Source organism: Equus asinus, chromosome 23 (genome assembly GCF_041296235.1).
Source record: "Equus asinus isolate D_3611 breed Donkey chromosome 23, EquAss-T2T_v2, whole genome shotgun sequence".
Classification (NCBI taxonomy): domain Eukaryota; kingdom Metazoa; phylum Chordata; class Mammalia; order Perissodactyla; family Equidae; genus Equus; species Equus asinus.
The window spans coordinates 34,143,058-34,160,805 of NC_091812.1; the positions used below are offsets into that span (position 1 = coordinate 34,143,058).

Sequence of the window (17,748 nt, forward strand, 5' to 3'; positions counted from 1 at the left end):
AGCTCGCTGGGTGCCACTTCCTCAATCACCCTTAGGGCCCTCAACCCCAGTTTTCCACGGCCCCTGACTAGACCACTTCAAGCTTCCCAGTGTCCACTTAGATCTTCTCATGGGCCTGTCCTTTGGCAGTTGAGTTGCTTATAACCTTTGATCTGCATATCTATCTCCATCTGCAGGGCTCCTGGCTCTCCTGGTGCGGCTCCCTGCCTGACCAGTCCTTCCAGCCTCCAACACCGCCCACACTGCAGAAAATAACAGCACACTGCCCAGGGCATCAACATTCGGACCTCCCGTTCCTGCCGGTTCCAGCTCCCCTTGCATCTGCTGCTGGACCAGACTCTGTTTACCTTGTGTCACCTCTCAGTCTCTAATTACATATTTGTGTTTTCCTGTTTCTTTCTGCCTCCCCCTCTACACTGCAAGCTCTGATCTGAGGGCAGAGACCTATTCTGCTGACAGTGTATCCACTTCCTGCTGGGTTTTCTAGTCCAACCCTACACTCATTCATTCATTCATTCATTCCCTGGACAACCATTGAGCCGCTCCCTCCCCATCAAACACTGATTGACCTGGACATACAAATAACACCAAACCATCCCTGTCCTCAAGAATGACCCAGTCGGGGGCCAGCCCGGTGGCGCAGCAGTTAAGTGCGCATGTTCTGCTTCCGCAGCCCGGGGTTCGCCGGTTCGGATCTCGGTTGCGAACATGGCACCGCTTGGCAAGCCATGCTGTGGTAGGCATCCCACATAGAAGGTAGAGGAAGATGAGCATGAATGTTAGCTCAGGGCCAGTCTTCCTCAGCGAAAAGAGAAGGAATGGCAGCAGTTAGCTCAGGGCTAATCTTCCTCAAAAAAAAAGAGAATGACCCAGTGCAATGGGATGACAAGTAACTGCAACCTAGTAGGCAGTAACAGGGATGCGAGTGACCACGGAAGAGGGAGGGGCAAAGCAGAGAGTGGGCAATCCTGTCGCAGGGGCTTGGCTTGGCAAAGTTTTCACAGAGAAGGTCCTTGAGTTAGGTCTTAATAATATAAGTAGATATTTCTTAGGCTGACAAAAGGATCTGAAGCATCCTAAGCAGAGGGAAAAGTATCCCCAAGAGCCAGAAAAGCGATACAGCAAAGAGTGTTCTTGGACCCGGAAGCAGAGCGCGCTGGCAGGAACGCAGCCTGCGGTGCATCTATGAGCCCAAGGCTGGCAGGAGGCAGGGTAGCCTTCTCACATGAGGCTGTGCACAGAGCAAGGGTATGGCAGATGCCAAACCCTCCAGCTAATACACCTTCCCCTTGCTTAGATGTCGATAAACCACTATTTAGTGAACATGTCCACTGTGCCAACCACTGAGACAAGCACTCTATATGCATTATCTTGTTTAATTTTCATGACCTTGAAAGGTGCATATAAAATCTTCCTGTTTTCAGGTGAAGAAATTCAGGCACCAAGTGACTAAGCAACTTGCCGGAGGCCACACAGGTAAGAAGTGGTGGAGGTGTGATTCCTACCAGGATGGTCTGATTACAAAATTCATGCCTTCTGACACCCACTAAGCCTGGGTAGGTGCCCGAGGGCCCTAGGTATGTCCTATCCCCGTCATAATGAATGTAATTGCCTCTTTACTTATTTGTCTTCCTCCAGAATATGGGTCTCATGAGAGCAGAGACTTTGCTCTGCTCAATATCCCTAGCATCTGGCACAATGCCTGGCAGAGTACAGGCATCAATAGTGCATGTTAAGAATGAACGAATGCATGAATGAACAAGGCTTGAACTCTTTTCCAATGTGCCCTTCTCGATCCCTGTAGTGAAGGAATCCCAGTCATCATCCTGAAACCAAGGCCTGAGTGCAAAACCCAAGGTCACTTCTGCCTTCCCCTGCTTTGATCAGAGGGAGAGAAGCTCCTGCAGCACCAGACTCTGAAGCTGCATGGACAGACCCCTTCCCCAAGTGCAGGGGCTTGCATCACCATCCTCACTTCCCATCCTCAGCCCCATCAGTACACAGAATAGTTACCATCTTTTGAAAGGACTGTGGACAAGGTCGGCCCTTGGCTGGCATCTGGGAACTTGGATTTTAGGAAGGTTCCCATCATTCCCAGGACTAATAAGAGTGGCTGACACCTGTTTTCCCTCTGGGAGTCTGAACTTTTTGGTACACGCTGTGCGGAGGATGTCAATGTAACAAGTCCCCAGGTAAAACGCTGGGCACTGAGTCTTTAATGAACAGGCGAATGTTGGCAACATTTCGTGGGCTGCCACAGCTCGTTGCTGATGGAATTAAGCACGTCCTGTGTGACCCCACTGGGGGAAGACACTTGGAAGCTTGAGTCTGGTTTCCTCGGTCTTCGCTCCATATACCTTCTCCCCTGGTGGACTTTTTTGGTGTTCTTTCACTGTAATATTCATAGTGGTGAGGATGACTATATGTGAAGATTCTCTGGGAGGCCTCCTAGAGAATCTTTGAGACTGGGGGTGGTCTTAGGGGTCTCAAGACATGGTCTCTCCACACAAACAGGATTGTGAAAGACTTCCTATGCAGTCCTGTCCATTAACCAGAAGAATCAGACACCCAGAGCTGCAGGGGCCAGGCAGGAATGCAAAAGTGTGCAACCAGCTAAGTAGGCCTGGGGACAAATAGGTGAGTCTAAAGTAGGTAGCTGCCACTCAGCTCCTGACCACCCGGCCCGCCCCAGGCAGAGCTGGGCAGTTAGCTTACAACCACTGATATTAACCCTCTCGCTCTGCTCAGTGTCCCCAAAGGATAACACAGAACACCTTAGGATGGCTTTGGCCTTCTTCCGAAACCCAAGAGAAATGCTTTATGTCCTCAAATATAATGAGGATTCCTTTAAATTAAAATATGAAATAAAATCAGGAGGCATTTGTCTCGACTCTTTGAAACCAGCAGGAAGGGTGGCACACAGCTCAGCGTCAGAGGACCCAACAGCAGTGGGCTGCTGCCCTTCTTGGATTTCTTTTCTGTAGCAAATCTTCTGACCTTCATAATGTGGATTGTCAGCACCCGCTCTCAGAATCGGCTTATACTGAGCTACACTAAGGAGACTCGACGCACGGTAGCACAGATCTTAAAGCTATTAAGCTGAGCGGGCAAACGCATGAAAGGCGGAAAGGTGACAGCCCCACTTGCACTAAGGACTCTTGCTTCTGGCTCACAAAGCTCGCCGTGGTTCTAAGTTGATTACAGTTAGCACTGACAGGCAAGAAGGAGAGGAGTCAGTCATGACTCCAGGACTGTGGCCTGAAGGACTAAAGGGGCTCTGTCATCTCATGAAAGTCCACACCTGACCCTGTGGCCCCAAGCAGCATATCCCACTACCCGGTAATGCTGGCCTTCCTGAAAGTGGTGGAAAGGCAAGGCCTGCACAGCTACAACACCCACCATCTGGGCAGCAGCCCAGTCCTTCCTCTGCAACCAACACCCCAGATGTGTCCTCGCTCCTCTGTTTACGTGGAACAATTGGGGCCCTCACCAGCCTTGGTCACCTCATTACCTTCTGCCCATGCTTTCCCCATCTCAGAGGCTTCTCTTCTTTCAGCTAACACTCCCCACCAGATCCCTATGTTTCAGGGCCCAGCACTTGTCCATGTCGCTCCTCAATTGTACCCACTCCCCTGGCTCCACCAAGCTCCTGTGTGCACAGGATGCCCAAGGCAACCTCTAGCCTTGTCCCTTCCCTCTGTCTTGCTCCAGGCCTACACTTCCAAATACCTCCAAACCACTGGTTCTGAAAATGTGGTCCGCAAACCAGAAGCATCAGCATCCCCTGGGTACCGGTTAGAGATGCAGATTCTCAGCTTCCTCCCTCCCCACCCTCCGCCCCACCAGACTCAGGCTCATTTTTGAAAACCACTGCACCACACACTGCCACTTGCTTACTCCACGGCTGTCTCAAACAATTCTCAAATGGAAGTCATTTTCTTTTTCTAAATCCAGCTGATGTCCCTATTTCTCTTAATGCTACCTACATTACCAGTAATGCAAGATCAAAACAGCACAAACCAAGTTCAATAGAGTAGGCCTCCAAAATGCCAACAGGTATTTTAAAAATTCACAATTGATTTGTGACTGTAGAGCATGAAGATAGTTGTCCACATGGCAATAGAGAAAAAACACTGCTAGGCAGCTTGGGAAAGAACAAAAACATACTAACCCAAAAATGTCCACCAGTCTACCTCCTTTTGGGAGTACTTGAAAATAAAATAAAGAGTATCCTAACAAAATATGTAAACAATTTGTTAATACGATTTTTAAAGTATATCATTGTATATTTTAATAAGTAGAATGGACAGATGTTAACCAAAATAATATTAAACGATATTTTAGTTAAAGTGTTTAAAATGTCTACCGCTAGCACCAATGCATTTTTTGGTGTGTTATTGACATTTGAGAGGTGCATGATGTTTTAGAGGGCATTAAATCAGCATATGGAATAATATGTCCCTGCCTACTTACTCCCCTTCACCTCCAAGAAGCTACGTATTCCTTAATTCTTCACTCATGTCCTTTGGAACATCAGGTCCTACATGCACTGGGACCTAAAGCAAATAAAAAGATGAGCCCAAACTGAAATAAATGTCAAAAGAGCAATGGGCTCAATTTACATTTTCAGTATTCTTCTAAACCACCAAAACTGAGAATCTATTCAAAACTGATTTCCCTCTTTCTTTATCTGGTTTTCCCTTAGAAAAGAATTTTTTTTAAAAAGTCAAGAAAGAATGGCATAATAAATAAGCACCTGAGAAGATGTTCAACATCATTAGCCATCAGAGCAGAGTGATTCAAAACCACTTCACAGCAAGAAGAATGTCTAAAATAAAAAGGACATACAAGGCGCCAGCCTGGTGGCACAGCGGTTAAGTTCACGCACTCCACTTTGGTGGCCTGGAGCTCACTGCTTCGGATCCTGGGTGTGGACCTATGCATCGCTTATCAAGCCGCTGTGGCAGACGTCCCACATATAAAGTAGAGGAAGATGGGCACAGATGTTAGCTCAAGGCCAGTCTTCCTCAGCACAAAGAGGAGGATTGGCCATGAATGTTAGCTCAGTGCTAACCTTTTTCAAAAAAAAAAAGATACAGTAAGTGTTGATGAGGATATGGAAAAATTGGAACACTCATACATTGCTGGTAGGATTGTAACGGGTGCAGACACTTTGGAAAACGGTGTGGCAGTTTCTGAAAATGTTAAAATAGTGTTATATGTTCCACTTCTAGGTATGTACCCAAAAGAAATGAAAACATATATCCACATAAAAAATTTGTACATGAATGTTTACAACAGCATTATTCATAATAGCCAAAAAGTAGAAACAATGCAAATGTCCATCAACAGATGAATGGATAAACAAAATGTGGTATACACGTACAATGGAATATTATTTGCCAATAAAAAGAATAAAGCATTGATACATGCTACAAGGCAGATAAATCTTGTAAACATTATGCTAAGTGAAAGAAGCCAGACATGCAGGACCCTATATTGTGTAATTCCATTTTATATGAAATGTCCAAAATAGGTAAATCTATAGCCAGAGAGTAGATTAGTGGTTGCTTAGGGTGAGGGAGGGAGGGGCTCGGGAGGTGCCAGCTAAGGGGTTCATGGGGGCTTGGGGGGTATTCTTTTTAGGGCAATAAAAATGTCCTAAAATTTATTGTAGTGACGGTTATACAACTCTGTTCATATACTCAAAACCAACGAATTGTACACTTGAAAGAGGTGAATTGTATGGCACGTGAATTTTGTTTCTCAATAAAATTGTTTTTTAAAAAATGGCCTAAAGCTAGAAAAGAATTACAAACAGACTCAGTTAACTAAAAAGTGTTAGTTACCTCAAATGTGTTGCTTTTTCTGTCTCCTTTGCACTGTAAACTTCTCCCAAATGAAGACAGGAGATAGCTTTTTATCATCATCTGACAGTTTACAAGCACTTTTACAAATAAGTTCCCTTCGAGTCCTTACCACGATCTTAGAGGGGAGAATTACTCCCTAATTTTACAGTCCAGGAGGCAGTGGCTCTGAGTTTATGAGGTTTCCTCCTGCTCAGGCAGCTGGTCAAGGGAAATGTCAGTTTTTCTCTACCTAAATTCCGTGCCCTTTCTTCTACATGTGTAACATCTTGAGGCACCAACATAGACACTGTCAGGCGAATGCGCAGAGATAACCTAGCTGACCGATCTCAACCATAAGAATGACCAAGACTTGATTTTTCTGGGAGCTGGACTAGCTACACTAATGCTACACTCAAGCAAGTATAATCTAACTGACCACTCATCAGAGGTCTTGTGGTACCACGGAAAAGAACTCTTTGCTCTTTCGGAATTTTTTACAGTTTTGGCTCATCTTTTTTTTTTTTATGTTTTTATTAATGTTATGATAGATTACAACCTTTTGAGATTTTTGGCTCATCTTTTTATTTGCCTCAGGACCTGGTGCACATAGTACCTGATGTTCCAAGAGATGTGAATGAAGAATTAATGAAACCATAGCTTCTTGAAGGTGAAACAGAGTCGTAGGCAGGGATTTATTATGCTACATGGAGGGACCACGGAAACTACCACGGTCTAGAGTAGGAAGACCCAGGTTGGCTTCAGTTTTTTCGTCTGTAAAATGAGAAAAAAAGAAATACCTCTCTCAACGTTTTTATAAAGATTTAATGAGAATATATCTGAAAATACCGGATTCACAATAGGCACTCAACAAACGTTGGCTGATGCTAAGTCAAATAGTCTAATACCTTGATCTCTCCTCTGGAGACCCCTGGGTTCTTCTAGACATTCAGGATTCTAAATCTCAGATCTCAAGAATGATGACCAACATCAAAAGGTGTTGATTACATTTGCCACACCTGAAACAATGTCTACCTAATTTAAAGGAAAAATTCATTATTAATTTTATTTCATGTTTAATATAACATTATGTTCTCTTATACCTTCAGATTAACTTTTCAATTATCTTAGTTTGCATGTGTGTGTGTTTATTCTAGAGAAACCCAAACCTAATTATATATCAGAATCACCCAAGGTGTTAACAGATTCCAATGCAAAGATTCTCACTCAGTAGGTCTGGGAGTAGCTGGAGAGTTTCTATATTTACTAAATTCCCCACATGATTCCCCAGGCATCACTGAACCACTGGTAAAACCATTCATTGGACAGTTTCTAAGGAATTTTTTCTTACGTGTGGACTACAAAATAGCATTTGTTCACCAAATAAAACACTGAACTATATTGCTATTTCAAAAGATAATATAGTGGAGTAGGGAAACTTTTTCCCTTTTGCATTACTAGAATTAGAAGGAAATAACATTCTAAAATCCTCTGACTATAAGAATTTCCTCAATAAGGAGAATTTTCTGCCAAATCTTGCCCATTTGAATTATTTTCATTCATCATTTCAAAGGGACTTTTCAGTCAAAGGAAGCTGGACGTTCCTTCCTACAAGTTGACAGCCTCATTCTGATGAAAATCATAATGCGAGAAAAGTCAAGGGTCTTAGAGAAAAAAAGAATCTGGAAAGAATCTGAAAGATCTCTCACTAATCAGCTATTTAGTAAATCTTCCCAATATCTCTGATCACCTATGTATTCTGAACCACACTCTCGATCCATAACAATAACTTTCTTAGATCATAAATGAAACCATTTTTATTAGATCACCAATTCATATCTATGACCTCACTGAACAGCGTGTCCTCAAACCACAGGCTGGACAATTTTAAGGAGATAATTTTCACTATTGCAAGGCTCTTCTAAAGTATACAAACGTTTTTACAACTAGAAAAAACGCTATTGGACGTATTTAACATTAAAGCAGAAACAAAATAGTTTGGGGTATTTTGGAAAATTACTTCGAATCTTCATTCTGAAGTCTTGCTGTGACCTCCTCTATTTACCAAACAACAGCGCTTTTCCTTCGGGTTTATTTCAACTACTTTCAAAACTGAGTTTGAGTCAGTGTTAAAAAAACCTAAACCCAATATAAACAAGACACCTAAAATGAAGCCAGGTAAAAGAAGCACAGAGATGGATTTTACCAGTATCACGTTTAGCTAATTAGTGTAGTTTGAGCCCTGGGGAGCTCCATTCCTTTCCAGCCAAACCAAAAAGGAAATCCTCATGGGTTTGAAACTGGGGGCCAACTTGCTTTAACTAAACTCAGTTAGTTGTTTGCAAAAGCAGTTAGGTAACACATTACTAAGCCCCACCCTATAGATAACATCTCTGAGGGCTGCTTAGGTCACTGCCGTAACCTGTGTGGTTTTTCTTGTCCAGTTCAGGCTGGTTAAGACCACCAACTCATCAACTGGGCCTTCCTGGAGGACTCATAGACATCAAGGAGCCAAAAACTCCACCCTCAGATCATGGTAAGGCCGCCATTTTGTGAACGTGCATCCTGTGAAGAGCCAGGAAGCTTGACTCCTCTTGTGCAGATCATCAATTACCTCACCTCTCCTTACCTCCAATCATCTATTCCCACACTGCAGGCCACTCTACCCCTTTATCCCATAAATATCCCTAATTTATGGTTTACGGTTGTCTCTAAGAGCCTGGAACTAGAGTGCCATATCCACCAGGCCAGCAACCCAGGAATCTCCAAATGTTTGTTCATGTTTTGTGAACACAATTTCAGTTTTACTTCACATTCCTATTCCACCTTTTCTATACCCTACAAAAAATATCATTAACAGCATCCAGAGGCTCAGGGGCTGGGGAGAGGAGGAGAATGGCATATAGTTGAATGGGTACAGAGTCTAATGGGATAAGGAAAAATCCTTGAAATGGACGGTGGTGATAGTTGCACAATATCGTGAATGTACCTAATGCCACTACATGGTACATTTCAAAATGGTTAAAATGGTAAATTTTATGTTATGTATATTTTACACAACAATAAAATAAAAGCATCCAGAAACAAAAAAATCACAGGCTAGTATGCCAACCACTTGTCCAAATCTTGCTAAGGAGCCTGTCACCCTGGGGTCGAGGGGCTGGGACCCATTCGGCTGTGGTGCATTTGTCCCCACCTGGCAAAAATCAAGGTTCAGATGGAGGACTGGATGGAAATGTATTGTGAATCACTGAGCAGAAAACTTCCCTAAACACCGCAGGCCAGTGCTTCTCAAACGCTAATGTGCAGGGCCTGGCCCCGTGGCCGAGTGGTTAAGTTCGCGCGCTCCGCTGCAGGCGGCCCAGTGTTTCGTTGGTTCGAATCCTGGGCGCAGACATGGCACTGCATGGCACTGCTCATCAAGCCACGCTGAGGCAGCGAACCACATGCCACAACTAGAAGGACCCACAATGAAGAATATACAACTATGTACTGGGGGGCTTTGGGGAGAAAAAGGAAAAAAAGTAAAATCTTTAAAAAAAAAAACGTTAATGTGCAAACAGTCCCCTGGGACTTTTGACTCAGCAGGTCTGGGTGGGGCCTGAGATCCAGTATTTTTAATAGGCCCCCAGGTGATGCCCCTGCGCCTGGACCATGGCCCTCCTTGAAGCAACAAGTCCCCAGAGCACTGGAAAGTAAACAGGCTGTCACCCTATCGGTCTGACCATCTAGAACACCGTTGGCCTCACCAAGAAATGCAGAGGGTCGAGCGTATCTTTCAAGCAACCTGGTTAAGGACTCAACTTACCTACCAACCACCGTTTGTAAAAATACGCTGAGACATTTGGACAGAAGGACTGACTGAAGGGGCCGCCAGAGAGCACCCCCCACCCCTCAACCCATCCGGGACCAGGAAGCAGCCAAGGATAAGGATAGTTGACAGAGAGGCAGTTTCGCAGAAAGCCCTCATGCAGACTTCAAAACGGGCTTGAAAATACCCTTCTCAAGCTCGAAGAATGCCTGGAATTCAGTGGCCTTTATCCAACATAAAAGTCTCCAACTCAGTTCTGATTGAGTTTCCTATAGAAGAATCTTGCAACGCAGCCCTTGAAAACTGACAACACCCAGCATGTTGATGAACTCGGCCCCTCCCTTACAAATGGGTCAGAAAGTAGAAAAAAAACCAAAACAAAACCTCACACACACATAAGATGCTCGAAAGCCCTGCGGGGCCGGGGGCACAGATCCCCGCTCTGCCGGCTGCGCAGGCCTGCGAGCACCTCCGGGGCTGTACAGCGAGGCTCGCAAGTGTGCACAGTTTTCCAGCCCCGCAGCTGAGATCTGCTGGCCGCCCGGCAGCCTCACCTGCTTTCAGCTAACCAGCGCCTCCCTCAACCCAAGGCACCAGCTCCTGCCCTCTCCAGATACTGCAAACGCTGGCTGCGCCAACAGAAACTCAGAGGCCCTTTTAATCTGGTTAAAGAGAAGCTCAGCAGAAAGTGAAACAGTTCCCATCCCTTGGGGTAGAAGGCTCTAGGCCAGGTAGGAGAAAGAAGGTGGCTCCCAGGCACCTGTAGCTGCTGGAACCCACTTCCGGGCGATTCCCCAACAGAAACCCCGTGATGCGCTGTCGTCCCCTGGGAGTACGAGGAGGCAAAAGTCAGTTAAGCATCCCCAGAGAGGAAAAAAATCAATGCCCAATGAAGTACACCCCGAATCCAGAGATCGGGAGGGGAGGGGGGCATCCACTCGCATTTACTGGTGCTGCCCCTCACCTCCGCCCGCACGACAGATCCACGGCGCAAGCGCCCCGCCACATCCCGCGAATCCCTCCCTCGCCAAAGTTGGGACAGGAGGAAGGCAGCCCGGCGACGCCCGAGCCCGGGCTGCTGCGCCTGGGGCGGCTCTCCTCCGACCGCCCGGCCGGCTCTCGGGCCCGGGGAGGGACAGGGAGGAGGGAGGGTACTCGCCTGGAGGCGGGTGGCGGCCGCAGTCAGCGGAGTCGGGCGCCGGGCGAAGGCGGCTCTCGGCGGCGCCTGGGCGCGCTCCGTCGCCGCGCCAGCTCCTGGGCCCGTGTCCCCTGCGCTCCCCGCGCGCGTCGCTGGCGGCGCCTGGCCCGAGGCGGAGTGCAGGAGGCTGCCCCGGGAATGGGCGGGAGCCAGTGGCCTCGGCCGCTGCTCCTGTGTATTATTGTGACTCAAGCTATTTCCTGTTTGGAGGTTTAGAAGAAAGAAAAAGAATATCCAGGGTGGGGGCAGGGGGAGGTGGGCGGCAGCGAGTCAGAGAGCGGCGATCCGGAGGGGACGAGGGTGGGCCGCGGCTGTCACCTGCGTCCTGGAGACCCCGAGGGTGCCAGACGTGTCACCTCGGGGAAGGACGCAGCTTCTTGCAGCGCTACTTTGGGGTGTCGGGAAGGACGGAGGGGAGCGTCACACACGCCACCCAGTGGTGGGGCAGGGGTTGGGGCGCGGAGACCGCCTCGTCCCAGAGCCGGCGCGCCCACTCCCTTGCCTCTTCCCTTCTCTGCAAAACCGCTGCTGAGCTTTCTTCCCGCCCAGGGCGACTGGAATTCTCTGTGCTGCTTTCTTTATTTCTGCCCAGGTCGGCTTTCCGATCCTCCCCAGGGGTGCTGGCGAGGAAGGGCTCGGCTCTGCTACCTTCAAAAGACCACGAGAGGATGGTTGTGGGCCATTGCGAGTGTCTATCCGGTGGTATTGGGGTCTTTGTTTTAGTTGGGGGGGATGCGAAGCAGGTTAATGATTTTGGTGGAAAGTTAACTTTTTATGATCGGCTTCCGTTCCCCTGCCCCCTTCCTTTTTCCTTCGCCCTTAGCCGGCATCAGAGTCTGAGGCCCCAATCCGGAAATACCGGTTCTTCCCGCTGGGACAATAGGTGAGGGCGGGAGCGCTAACCGGAGAGCCTGCTTAGTCACAACGGAATCCCTGCTCAGCCGGGAGGGCAGCCTCTTGCAAGGGCCCAAGCCTGCACCTGGCAAGCCGGTGCTCCTTCCATTGAGTCTTTTTAAAAAGCCTAGAAAGATCATGGGGAGTTATTGTTTAATGGGTACAGAGTTTCAATTTGGGGTGATGAAATGTTCTGGAGATGGATAGCGGTGTTGGCTTGAAGCAGGAGACTCCTGGGGAGGCTCCCCTGAATTGGCTCTCTGCTTCCCCCATGCCTCACTTCTTCCCTAGGACCACGCTCCCCAATGCAGCCCACGTCTCAAGGCTCTGCTTCTTGAGAAACCCAGGCTAAGACATGTCCAAACTGCGTCTCAGGATAACTTAAGTCGTTGACGAGGACATTATTCTGGTCAATAAATAAGGGATGACAACATTTGAATTTTCCAAAACTCTAATGAAATAATGGATCAAGGCCGTGGTCATCAATGGCCACCAACATCACAGAAAGGATCACTAGACATTATGTGCCATCTGATGGAAATACACACCAGCACAGAAAGAGCAAACCTGAGTCTGAACCAGCTTCTAGATCCAATTACCAGTTTATAGGAACTGCTGGAATAAAGGAATGTGTTAAACAACTACTTTGAGTACCATCAACAAAATCCAGAACATGAGAAACTCAAAAAGACAGATGACCCAGTTTCCTCAACAAGTAGCAAGGTGTTCAAAATGATGGGGTGGGGGGGAACCTACAGATTAAAAGACTTAAGTAGTATCAATGAAATACAATGTATAATTCTTGTTTGGGTCCTGATTCAAACCAACCAACCATTAAAAAAAATTATGAGATATTTGGGGAAATTTGATATTCCCTAAATTAGGAAAAATTTTTTAAAGTTTTAATCATACATCACTGATTTAATCTAGTACACACATGGAGTCGATGTTGCTACTACATGTGTTTGGGTGGCATACTCATTTTCTATATATGTGTATGCACACACAATAAAACATCTGTTTAATTTCTCTCTGTATCTGAAATGAAATGAACATTTCAAGCAAGTCTTGGATTTTGGATTTTCTTTGAATGTGTTCAGGTAGGAAGAAAGGGACTCTGGCTGGCCAAGCTGGTAACTGACATTATCTTCGTTTTTCCCACCCACTCTTTTTATTCTGGGTACATGCTGTATGTATTCCTTTGTCTGTGCTTTCCTGTAATCAGCAAAACAGCATTTTCAGTAACTAAAAACCATGTCCACTCTGAAGACTAAACACTGCAAAATCTGCTCAGAGAAATAAAAAGAGACGCTTCTATGGGCCACAGAGGCAGTGCTATGAAAAGTGGGATGAGAACTCAGGGTTCTGAGCTGGAGCTCAGCTGAGGTTCCCTCTGTGCCACTGGCACCAAGGCCGTCCCATAGAAACCACCATGCCTTTCCAGACAAAGCCCTATTCATTGCCTCTTGTGACAGGGAGCTCTTGTGTTCTGTGTCTTGAGGTTCTGAAATCGATACTGTACTTCACCTGCAGGCTGGCCAGACAGGAGGGGCAAAGGGTGACGCCACAGTCTAAAGTGGGACACATCCCTTGATAAGACAGCTGTTTTCTTTCCTGGCGATGGGCACACCACAGAGCCCCAGAAAGAGCCTTGTTTCCAGCCTTCACTTTGCTACCTGCTGCCCTGTGTGATCCTGAGTTTTGCATCTAACTTTTCTGGCCTCAACTTCAGTCTCCTCACCCTTTGACCTGACAACTCCATTTCTAGGTATCTATCTCCCTTGCCCCCCAAAGTCACACAAGTATTGAAAGAAATATATTCAAGAATGCTTATTCCTGTGTGTCTGGAATAGCAAAAAATTAAAATGAAATGCCAGCAAAAGAATGGCTGAATAAACAATGGTACATCCACAGAATGTGCTAAATGTATTTTGGTGACTTTCTGGGTGGTTTCCTTATTTTTTTTAATTTAATTTTTTTTTTGCTTGAGGAAGATTAGCCCTGAGCTAAAATCTGTGCCAGTCTTCCCCTACTTTGTATGTGGGATGCCTCCACAACATGGCTGATGAGCAGTGCCATGTCCTCGCCCAGGATTCGAACCAATGAAACACTGGGCCGCCTGCAGCAGAACGCGCAAACTTAACCACTCGGCCACGGGGCCAGCCCCAAGACCTTGGGATTTGATGAATCCTATTTCTTTTCATAATTATCTTAGAACCATCTAACTCTAGCAGAGTTAAAGTGACAGCCAACGAAAGTGGTGACAATTGTTGAAAATAGTGGCGAGTATACGGGTGGCACTGTACCAGCCTTTCCACTATTTTGTATATTTGAACTTTTCGGATAGAAAAATTGCAGGGCAATTGAATTGGATTGAATTCTGGATGTCTGTCTTGGCTTTGATGAGGGATCACAACTTTTTAAGGTATTTCCCCTGACTGACTCTGAGGAGTGCTCTCCATCAGTTAAAAGCAGTAAGCTAGTCTATATGAACCCAACATGCAAAGACACGACTCCAAGACCTGTTGCTAAGGAAAAAGGCAAGTTACAGAACCATATGTATGGTATGAACCTCTTTATGCAATACATACATGCACATGTATATGCAAACGGATAGAAAAAGGGCCGCAAGGATGCTCAGCATCTTGACAACAGTGGTTAACTGGAAAGGTGAATGGGAGAGGCTGTGATTTAGAGGGGTAGAGACGGTGGTGAAGACAGACCTGTACTTTTGGGTACTATTTTGAATTTAAGTAAAAGCAGAAGTAAAATAAATGCGTGGGGTGGGTTGGAAGATCTGTCGCGTACCTTCTGGCTGACACTTGCAGTGAGCCTAATGGGATGAAGGACGTCTGTCCTGATGGGGACTTCGTGAGAGGTTGTGGTCATGACGCCCTGGTGCTTCCTGAAGATTGAATGGAGCCAGCTGCAGCTCTCAGAAACAAACTGGCTCTGACTGCCTGAGTCATGTGACTGCTGAGTGCTCTTTCAATGCTCCCCACCTTGGCCTTATTCCCAGTCACACCTGTCTGGCCTGAGGGCAGGCTGCTCCTGGGCCTGGAGAAATCCCAGGACCTTCCTCCATGGGGCCGCACAGGCAGTAGCCCCACCTTCTCTCCAAGCAGAGGCGGAAATGGGGCAGATAAACACCTCCCGTGTAGCTTCCCGTCATGGAGTGGAAAGAAAGGCAAGAAGAGTAGGCAAAGATGATGCCTTCTCCTTGCTCAGCAATTACTGGGTTAATTATTCTGATCCCCTTGAACACACTTTATAGTCCATTCTACTTCCGTGTGATACCTTAAGTCCTTCAATTTATAACTCTGTTTGGAGCTAGGGGTTACCTCGAGATTCATTGTTTCTATGGCCAAAACTTTGGAAGTTTTTCTAAGAAAATATTAGTTCATTAAGTGGCACACTGCCTGCTTTATCACATTCAACAATGTTAATTATTTGGACTTTGACAAACAGCTCATAAAGAAATAATATTTTGTGTCAATCATTTGTTAACTGTCCAAAGATCACCATAGTTTTAGTTAAGCCTCTGGTGAATTTTAATTTTTTTTTTTTAAGATTTTATTTTTCCTTTTTTTCCCAAAGCCCCCTGGTACATAGTTGTGTATTTTTAGTTGTGGATCCTTCTAGTTGTGGTATGTGGGACGCCGCCTCAGCGTGGCCTGATAAGCAGTGCCATGTCCCCACCCAGGATTCCAACCGGTGAAACCCTGGGTCGCAGAAGCAGAGCGTGTGAACCTAACCACTCAGCCACGGCGCCAGCTCCTGAATTTTAATTTTTAACACACATGAAAAGCATAGTTTCCCTGGAGCTGGGATTGCCTATAAATTTCCAGGGAGAAAGGTGGAGATAGAAATATATAGAGACACGGCTAGAGATAAATTCATTGAACGACTTTGTAGAAAAAAGGATATGATTACTTATAGTGTCTAATGTAAAAATCATCTTTCTCATTATGATGCTCGAAAAGCTCTAAACCATAAGATAATAGTTCTGTGATAATTACAACTGGTGTTCACATAGGCCAGTCATGGAAATTAGAGTTGAGATACAGTTGAATTGCACCTGTGCTTATTATGCATCGGTTAATAGTCGGGGTATTAGGGACGTGACTGAAATAATGGGCTCACATTTTAATGAGTATTTATTTGGCTTAGTATGCCTGTGACACTAAACTGAGGTTATATAAGCATGCTAACTGATTAAGGGATTCTTCCACTTAAATCAATAGCAACGATTTAAAAACACAGCAAAAATCAGGGCAGCTGAGAGTATGAAGAAACTGTCCTGTTGCTATTGCCATTGTAAAGTGCTCCCTTGTTTTAAAAGCATTTCCATAAAATGCATCAAGACTTGTAAAAAATGCCCAAATCATTTGACCCTGTAATTTTACCCTGGGGGCCCTATTTTTAAGAAAATAGAACAAATGCAGAGAAAATTATATGCAGAAAACTTTTCATAATACATTGTTATGAAAAAAAGTGAAGCAAAAATTGAAAACAGAAATATCCAATAATTAGGGGAAGGTTAAGTAAATTAAGGCATAGCTACTAAAAGGAACATTATACGGGCATTTATATGTTAACTATGAAGAGTATGTAGCAATATGCTAGTCAACAAATATTTATTGAGTCAGCTTTACTATATCCTGCTAAGCGTAGGTGGTACAATAATGAACAAAAAATGGAGGTTTTGTCCTCATGGAGCTCGTGGATAATACTTACCATGGGATATTCAGTGTAAATGACAGAGCACAAAATTCACATGCTATGATTACCAAGATGCAAAAATGAAACGTGTAGGTGAAAGGGTAGGAACAAAATAAACCAAAATGCAAACTGTGCTTTTGGTTTTTTTGGGGCAGTGATAGCCCAGATGATTTCCCCCCTTTCATCATCTTACAGATTGCATTCAGTACTTTTTTAATTTAAAATGTGAGCTATATAGAAACATCAAGAAACACTATTAGGGGCCAGCCCTGTGGCCGAGTGGTTAAGTTCGCATGCTCCGCTTCAGCGGCCCAGGGTTTTGCTGGTTGGGATCCTGGGTGTGGACATGGCACCGCTCATCAAGCCATGCCCAGGTGGCATCCCACATAGCAGAGTCAGAAGGACCTACAACTAGAATATACAACTATGTACTGAGGGGCTTTGGGGAGAAGAAGAAAAAAAGAGAAAAAAAATGGCAACAGATGTTAGCTCAGGAGCCGATCTTAAAAAAAAAAAAGAAACATCAGCTGAAAAAAGTAGTATGTACAGAATAGCTGCAGCTCTGCACACACATGAACAAGAGTTGAAACAATTATGCAGAAAGGAAAAGTACTAGAAAAAGCGGTAGGATCTGATCTTTTATTTTTTTTCAATAAATGCATGTTAATACTGTTGGTTCAAAGTCTTTTTTTGGTGGGGGTGAGAAAGAGTGTCGCTAAGCTAACATCTGTGCCAATCTTCCTCTACTTTGACTGTGGGACAGCACAGCATGGCTTGATGGATCGTGTGTATGTCTGCGCCCAGGATTTGAACCTGCAAACCCCGGGCTGCCAAAGCCTAGCGGGCGAACTTAACCACTATGCCACCAAAGTTTTCTAACAATGTGTACTTTTTAAAGACTTGGAGGAACCTCTTCCTCTGCCAGCGCAAGAACTCTAGAGAGGGGCACATAGGAGAAAACATGGGTTTTGGAGTCCCAGAGACCTGGGCGTACGTCCCAGGGTGACCACTTTCTACTTGTGTGACTGAAGTAAGCTCACTGGACCTACTTGGACCTGTTTTCCCTTTTAAAAATGAGAATAATATTCCTTGCCTCATAGACTGTTATTAGTCTTAGAAATTATATCTCTATATACGCAGAGAAAAAGCTCTAGAAGGATCTTGTATCAGGATCATGATCAGCTACAGATAACAGAATCTCAACCACAGTGGCCAAAAAAGAAATAAGCCTTATTTTTTTTCACATCACAAAATATCTGGAGGCAGACAATCCAGTT

General features: G+C 45.4%; 1 protein-coding gene across 7 annotated transcripts in view; it reads right to left on the reverse strand.

Moving 5' to 3' along the window:
* TJP2 (tight junction protein 2) overlaps positions 1 to 10,956 on the reverse strand; it is a 111,743-nt gene extending 100,787 nt beyond the window's left edge. For 4 of the 7 annotated variants that reach the window (XM_070495357.1, XM_070495352.1, XM_070495349.1 and 1 more), the window contains exon 1: positions 10,817 to 10,956. The gene's annotated coding sequence lies outside the window, so the exon portion shown is untranslated. Of the gene's footprint in view, positions 1 to 6,462; positions 6,621 to 10,816 lie in introns of all 7 variants that reach the window. The other 3 variants (XM_070495353.1, XM_070495350.1, XM_044756546.2) reach the window with 3 other exon arrangements.
* Between the last annotated feature and the right edge of the window lie 6,792 nt (positions 10,957 to 17,748).